General features: G+C 33.7%; 1 long non-coding RNA gene across 1 annotated transcript; it reads right to left on the bottom strand.

The window, feature by feature from the left end:
• Nucleotides 1–7,484: 7,484 nt before the first annotated feature.
• On the bottom strand, nt 7,485–7,855 carry LOC108376295 (uncharacterized). The gene is made up of 2 exons (XR_001849246.1): nt 7,738–7,855; nt 7,485–7,596 (listed from the first exon to the last, which is right to left on the bottom strand). It is a non-coding gene; the product is annotated as an uncharacterized LOC108376295 (long non-coding RNA).
• Between the last annotated feature and the right edge of the window lie 484 nt (nt 7,856–8,339).

Genomic DNA, 8,339 nt, shown 5'->3' on the forward strand with positions numbered 1-8,339 from the left:
TTGTAAATGAGGCCATAAGAGCTTAGGGGGAGAGTTACAACACAAAAATACATTTAAGGCGCAGCGAAGCACGCCGGGTAATTGCTAGTACTAAATAAATAATAATATTCAGTCTATTCAACGAAATTTGCAGCAGATGTTTAAATATAAATACATAATCTACACATATTTCTATAGATATTTGTACGAGCATTGCATTGCAGTGGTTTTGAGAATTCCAGCTCAAGTTAAGCGTATTACGAGTACCACATAAGTTAGCATGAATCACAGATATAGTCTTAGTATTTCGTCGTATTAAATAGAAACCAAAATAATTTTATATCAATGTGCATGTAAGCAAATAAATCGAATGCACCCAAATTCGCATTGTTCATTTTGCAAGTTTACTCAGCAAGCATGCCTTGTTTTTGTTTGCGCTTCAAAATCTATTTTATGTATTTTAAAATGGACTGAAAAAGTATTTTTTGTTTTTTTTTTTTTTTTTTTTTTTTCCGAGCATTTGATGCTTGCTTTTTAACAATGATGGGAAAATTAATTAATTTCAATATGGGAGAATATGGTTTGTTATTAGTATTAAGCTTTGTTGTTATAAATATATATACATATATATATTTTTTTTTTTACTTAGACTAAGCTCTATTTTCGTAGTAGCGATGTGACAAAACCATTGCATTTAACTAATACGGTTCACAATGGTTATGTATATGGGGTATTCCATCGTCACGGGTGGGACATTTGTACAGCAAAAATAGTTTTTCTTTTTTAATTTAAGTATAAAGTACTAAGCAATTCTACATTTTGATAAAGCTACACCTAGTTCACTAATATACGAGTTATTACCAAATACGAAAAATATTCCAACTTGATTTTATATTGGAAAATTCTGAGCTGTTTCTTCCGTCACGGGTAGGACAAAGAAAAGACACTGCTTTTTGGAGAACATATATTTTAAGGAAAGTCTGTGAATTTACTTAACATTTCTATCTGGATTAGATGTTTTACTATACAGAAAAGAACCAGCAATCCCAACAAAGCACAAACCATAATAAGAATTATTTGTTTATTATTAAAAAATTCAAAATTCTCCTGTCACGGGTGGGACAACTTTTGTCACGGGTGGGACACGTACGATTTTCTTCATGAAAGGAAGCTTCTAGTGAGATCCATATCAAAGAGATTAGGTATGATAAATGTTAGAGGTCAAATACAAGATCAATTGACCTACTTTTATGACAGTGGAGTCATTGTAAGACGCACGATATACTGCTGACCCCAGGATCTATTTTAGGGGCAATAGTTATACCAAACGAAAGCTAGAAGTCGCCAGATTGATGTATTAAAATGCATGGAAGAAAGGATTATTTGCAAACGCATGAAATTTTATATGCATTTTCCTAATGCACTTCTGCACGGTGCATTTGATTGCAACGAAATTTCGAATGTGCCTTAATGATTTTCAAGTTTGTTTAGAATAGCTATGTATGTCTGACTAATACTAACTACAGGCTAAACATGTATATCGACTACTGTTATCACGTCGATAGAGATGTCTAACCTGCTGTTAGTGTTGACCAGACATTGAGTAACCGGCTTAAGAGTGGCTCGAGTTGAGTTATTTTTGGAAACTGATTTCATGGACAAATCATGCTCAAATTTAGCTATTCCTTAAAACCATAGAACGTCAGAAAAGATCTTGTGTATCGATGTCTAATCCGAAAAGTTATCTGCATTAGAATACTTGTAAGCAGATACATATGTATATCTTTGTCACTTAAAGGCTATTTATTGGATTGAATTTATAAGTTTCGCGAACTTCTAGATTTTCTTGGTTGGAACTTTTCAGGTAATTGTTAATATTGACTTTTAATTGTTGTTAAGCAACCCTCATCATAGAATTCTCTGGCGTCTCTAAGATAGTAATGCTTATCTTGACTTTTCGAGCTGGCCACGCGAAATTTTTTACTACATCGCTTAGCCCACCAACAGTATTATGGTGTTTAGTCAACCTGTACTTCAGAGTTTTGTGGCATTAAACATAGGTTTGAAACGTTAAACTTATTTTTTTATTGTTAGGCATCATTAGAAAAAAATTATAAATGATTGTCACGGGCGGGACACGATAAAACGTTTCAAAATCTCTTAAGTAGGTACTTATAATATAATAAAAGAAATGAAATAGGGCTGCTTAGTATAAACACACTCTAGTTATGAAATTATAGAAAACTCCCTAAAGTAGTAACTAAGCAATACGAAGTTTAAAACTTTTTAGTCACGGGTTGGACATGCTAAACCGTAGTGATTTTATCCTATTATATAATTTAAATGCCTATTTTTCTTCAATGCCATATTGCTTCTTCGGGGCGCAGAAAGATCGAGACATTTATTCCCCCCTTCAAAAAAATAATAACTTTGTGAATACTTGATTTTGCAGAGCCTTCTATATTAAAATATGTTGTCGTATTCAACTACTTTTCTTATGTTGAAGTTTTGAGTGTATTTACAGTGTAATAAAATAATATAACTAAATTTTTTTTCGAAAAAACGTTAATTTCAGGTATTGAGCATTGATTCATCAAGCATTCCATGTTCAATAAGCTACTCTACAATTGGACACAAAGTTTCACTTACTCATGGAATACCCCATATGGTAAAATTGATTTAATTATAAAATGTTATTTTTACTCCCAAAACATTATCGTAAATATACCCATTGGAAAGTAAATGCACTCAGTAATTTAAAATACATATTTACATAGTTCTAAAAACAATGCGAAAGTATTCTGACCAAATTGCCAAAGTATGAAGCCCCAAATTCAATAAAAATATAATTTTTTTACAAATACTCTCAAGCTGTCCCTAGCTAATTAAATAAAAGCAATTAAAAATCTGTTAATGTGCCGGCTGTAATTTTCCAAAGAGGTTAAACAAGTAATTCCATTATTTATTTGACGCTAAGTTAAACAAGGCAAAACACCTGTATGTATGTATATCGAACGGTGAAAGCTACTATGTTATGGTAATTACCTTTATTAACGAATTTACAGCCTAGCCACATTACATTTTGGCGTGCGCTATTGTATCAAAATGTCTATCAACATCAGTTGCTCTCTGTTAAGCTGCACCAAATTGCCATCCACTCAGAAAATATGTACATATATACATACTTACTTGTACATTCATGTCAATAACCCAACCGGTGCTAGTCAAATGATCAAATGAAAATATAAATACTTTTGGCAAAATTACGTCAAATTTAATAGAAACTTACGCAGTTAGAGACATTTCATACAAATATGTACATAACTATATTGTAGCCGTAACCGAAATATAGACCATTAAAAGAACGAAACTGAAACCGTTTCCAACATAGCAACCGGTTCCAATCGGTTTCCAGAAATCTACAAAAATCAGCTGCCGGAACTGGCAACCACAAACAGTTTTTTTTTTATCAGTAGCATTATTGTGTCGTTACACGATCAAGAATTTGCTTTCAAGTTGATCACACACACTGCTTGTCAAAATTCATTTGAATTGACAGCCATAACGTAGGCTGCACACAACTTGGTAGTCAATTTTCGTTTTAATATGCTATCGCCAAAGAAACAACTTAAAATTCTCGTCACGTTCCCGTACACACATCTATCTGACACAAAATCTGACAAAATTTTTGAGTACTTGAACAAATTAAATATGATCACCTGTTGGACTTGACTATCAAGTTGCCACACGACTTGAAAGGATAATTGAAACCAAGTCGATGGTAGCTGTAAAGGTGCGAGTTTTTACTAAAAAAAAAGTGCGGTTTCATTGAAACTTGAGTAAAATAAATCAAGCGATACTTTCCGTTTACACGTTCGAAAAAAATTCCTTTTAAATGTGCTCACGCTTATGAGTTGTCACACCTAGGGTTCTCTTTATTTTATTTTATTTTTTCTTTATATGAATTTAAACTAAACACAGCAAACACTTTTAGTTTTTTGTCAAACTTGTTTTACCGAAACCGAGACCGAAATACTTTGCAAAACCGAAACCAAAACCGGAACGTTAATTTTATTCGGTTTCATTCCTTCCTTTAAGCCGGTCATAAAGCATTACACTGAAATGTTTAGTTTTCCACCTACAAATAACATTCGGAAATATTCCGAAGTAGCCTCGAAAATACCAGATTAGTCCCGAAAATCCCAAAATAGTCCCAATAATTTTGAAACCCTCTGAAAAAATAATGGACCAACCCCGAATCAGTCCATAAATACTTAAATATGTGCTACCGAAAATTTGGAAACCCTACAACAAAAATCCTAAATCAGTCCACAAAAACCCTAACCAGTCTCGATAACCACGAATTAGTCCCAAAAATACCGACTAAGTACCGAAATAATCGAAAAGCCCGAAACATTATGAAACTTCTGAAAAACTCCCACTAAATATACCGAATAAAAACTCAGAGCAAATATCAAATAGTATTTATATATGTATATACCAGAAAAATCCTACAACGCCCAACAAAAAATTTATATCGGAAAACACTGAAAATTACGATAGTTGTATCGGTAACTTCCAAGAAGAATAAAGATTCCCTAAATGTTCCGAAAAATCCCGATTAATATCAAAATTCACACTTTACGCATTCTTATGGTCTGATTATGCATACTTCGCATAAATTCGCACAAATTCGCATAAACTTCTAACTGTAATTTCGTATGTACTTTGTATATATTTTGTATGTATTGCATTACCCAGAAACTAGCAGAACTTTTAACATCTTAGCGATCTGTTCAGTTTAGATTTTGCTTCACATTTTCCTAAGTTACATTTTTATTGCACTGGTACAAATGGTTGTGCGAAGTTATGCAAAGTATGCATAATCAGACCTTTAGTTACTAAAATATTTGTTTTTTTTTTGGCCCACTTTACGCTCTTTCTTTTGCGCATTTAAAATTTTGCGCACACTGCAAAAATTTATTTATGTTTGGGCAATTAAGGCGATTTTTTATAAGCATTGCCTATTAATTAAAAGTAAGTGCGTTCTTTGTCCAGAGTCACGTACAAGCGTTGCGTTGATCGTGTCATTTCTGCTTCATTGCTTATCAAGCTCTTCATTTACACTGTTGTACAGCAGTTAACTTTCTATTAAAGTCACTAGGATAAAAATGATCTCTTATTACAGAATTCATTATTCGTTACTGTTTAAGTCATAATTAGTTTCAATATATCCAGTTGTTCGTCTTGCCCAATTATATTTTGCTAATGACCAACCGTTGTCCAAAGTATCCCTCAAAAACTTGACTCACTGAGACTGACTGCTAATTTGATAGCCATTTTTATCGGTAAAGCGTAGAGGCAAGCGTTGTATGTCAAGAACAAAATTTATCAGGAGGAAGATGTTACAGTGTAAGAGTTCCTCTTCTTTCACCTTCAACCAGCTACGGCGATAAGGATCCGGTAACACATTTAGTCTTGGGGCGTGAATTCCTGTATCGGTACAGCTGCCGGAATTAATTTTGGGGCTTGGTGAGCCGTAGGATATCTCTTGACCTCCTTTAGTTCATCCTAGGCCAGACAAAGGTGCCTTTCTAGTTTACTGCAATATCACTGTGGCCTAACACACAGATGCTAAGTCAATTAAGCACCTGATCCCCCTCAGCCTTACCAGTGTCATCGACCGGCGCAATATTAAGCAGAATGTTAAGAGTCACACAGGTCTGTCAATTTCTCTGGGGTTTTAAGCAAAAATTAAGCTTTTAGGTTTGATGACAATATTTTGTTTGTGTGATGACAATATTTTGTTTGTGAAAGCCTTTTCATATCTGGAAACAAACTCGCAGAATATACTATCTTCGAATAAGTAATGGGCAAAATTTTACTTACAAAGTAGTATGTGCTAGGTACAAAAGTATTTCGGTATTTATGTTGCGGTAAATACCAAAGTACTACATCTTTACGTATTTTGGATGTTAGCGCTAAATAGTTGGTTTGAGGATTTTCGGTATCTATTCTGAGTACTATTTTGGGATTTTCGAGACCACTTCGAGATTTTTAGGATTGACGGGATTGTCGGAACTATTTAGAAATTTTCGAGACTTAATTTGAAATTGCAGTGCTTTCAGAACTATAATGGTAAGTATATCGATAAATAAATCGAAAAATATTACCATAAATATATCGATATTAATATTAATAAAAATATCGATAAATATATAGATAAAATATCATTAAAATTATCGATAAATATATCGATAAATATTTCGAAAAATATATAAATAAAAATGTATGTATTTGGTCCCGAAAATCACGAAATAGTCCCGGGTATCCCGAAGTAGTCTCGAAATTTTTTCGAAAACCATAAATCTGTGAAAATATCAATATTTATGTATATCTACTAATATTAGTGGCGTAGTAATATTGATTTTTTGTCAATAATGTTATCGTTAAAAGTAATGATAATTATATTGACTAATGAATTTAGCTGTGGTATAGTGGTAAGCAGTGCGCGCTTCCACTCCACAATGCCTGGGTTCAAACCCTGGTCAAAGCAACATCGCAAAAATATAGAAAAAAAGGTTTTTTCTTAACAGCGGTCGTCCCTCGGCAGGCAATGGCAAACCTCCGAGTGTATTTCTGCCATGAAAAACAGCTTCTCATAAGAATACAATCGCCGTTCGGAGTCGGCGTAAAACTGTAGGTCCCTCCGCTTTGTGTGACAACATCAAGGCGCACGCCACAAATCGGAGGAGAAGCTTGGCCAAACACTAACATATGTGTAAGCGCCAATCTATTATTAATGAATTTAAGTGGTTTTATCGATCTGCTCTCAGCAAACGATACAACATATCGGATTTTTTCAATAACTTTGCTATTGTAACCAAATAAAATGCAAATATTTAGTATGCTTTTTAATAGATTTTTTTTATTTTTATACCTAATTCGCAACTTATACTCAACTCTCAGTTCTCTAACTTGTTAATATGCTGTCCATGCTCATACACTCGCGCCGTTACACAGTGGTGCTATTTTTAAAGCCTTTGCGCTTTTCGTTAGCTTTGTAAGACATGGCAGCAGCATAACTTAAAATAGCCGCTGAATGTTTAATGCTCCAATTCCCTTTATAAACACTTGTTATATACCCCCCCGCCACCACCTGCTGTGCAGTTGGTGATGGCTATGACGATGTCACACGCTGTCATATGTTCGCTCAAATTGTGCTTACATAGCATGTACGTATGTATGTACATATGTAATACACATGAGTACGAGTATGAGGAGTCCACCATATGTAGAATCACATGTTTTTTGTATGTACGCATGTTGCATGAATATGAAAATAAATATGTACTTGTACGCATTGCAGGTACTTTACTTACCCTGCGCTGTGGCTGTCGAAAATAACGCAACGACAAAGGCCAGGAAAAATTGCCATTGAAGCGTGGTAAATTGTGCGGATTTTCCCCTATTGAATAAACGCATTTTTTGTGGGGATTTTTTGGTTTATTTCTTTTTTCACACAAAGAATTCAATAATGCCAAACCGCGCGGGGGGTCTGGGGACTACGCTTTTAAGTTACTGTTTTTACCGTTAATCTCTCTGCGCTTCTGTGTGCTTAAATAAATTTATGTATATGTATATTTATTTATTTTTTTTCATAAATATATATTTGTCGTCTAAGTTGGTTGGTATTTTTTTATTGGTACTATCACAAAAATGCTAAGAATTATTCACAATTATTTACTATATGCATACGTATTATTTCATTTTTAATCGCACTTCATCACTACTAAGCAAATAAATATTATTATTTTAAATAAATAACTTTGCGTATTTTTTCGTATTCACAAAAGCATGAATTCTGCTTCAACGTTTCCCCAGCGACTGAGTCGAATCGAAGACTAACACTAAGATTATAAATGAGTATGTGTAATGAATCAAAAAAAACCGGCCGGTGATCGGCTCTACGCCAGCTCAGATAATCAAGCCAGACTTGTATTCACACTTATGTGTATACGTACATATATATGTACGTACAAGTATATCATATTTATACCCGCAGCCTGTTGTTTTACACTGTAATCGAGACGAAATCGCTACAGTTTGCCGTCGCCTCGACTTCACACCGCTTACATTTGTATGTACAGTATCGGTCATATCTATAGCACGCCATTTCAAAGTAATATAGTGTGCCACTTATGTTTATTTATAAATATTTAAGAATTTTCAATTAAAATATAGTTCAGTCTCAGACAAACCCGATACAAACCCAAACTTAATAATTTGTAGAAAGCTACAAAAAAAAGGCAACAAATTTTCACATAAATTTCAAACTTTTTTCTCGGAAGTGTTAGAAT

Source organism: Rhagoletis zephyria, unplaced genomic scaffold (assembly GCF_001687245.7).
Source record: "Rhagoletis zephyria isolate East Lansing unplaced genomic scaffold, Rhagoletis_zephyria_1.1 Rzeph_scaffold_10208, whole genome shotgun sequence".
Taxonomy (NCBI): Eukaryota; Metazoa; Arthropoda; class Insecta; order Diptera; family Tephritidae; genus Rhagoletis; species Rhagoletis zephyria.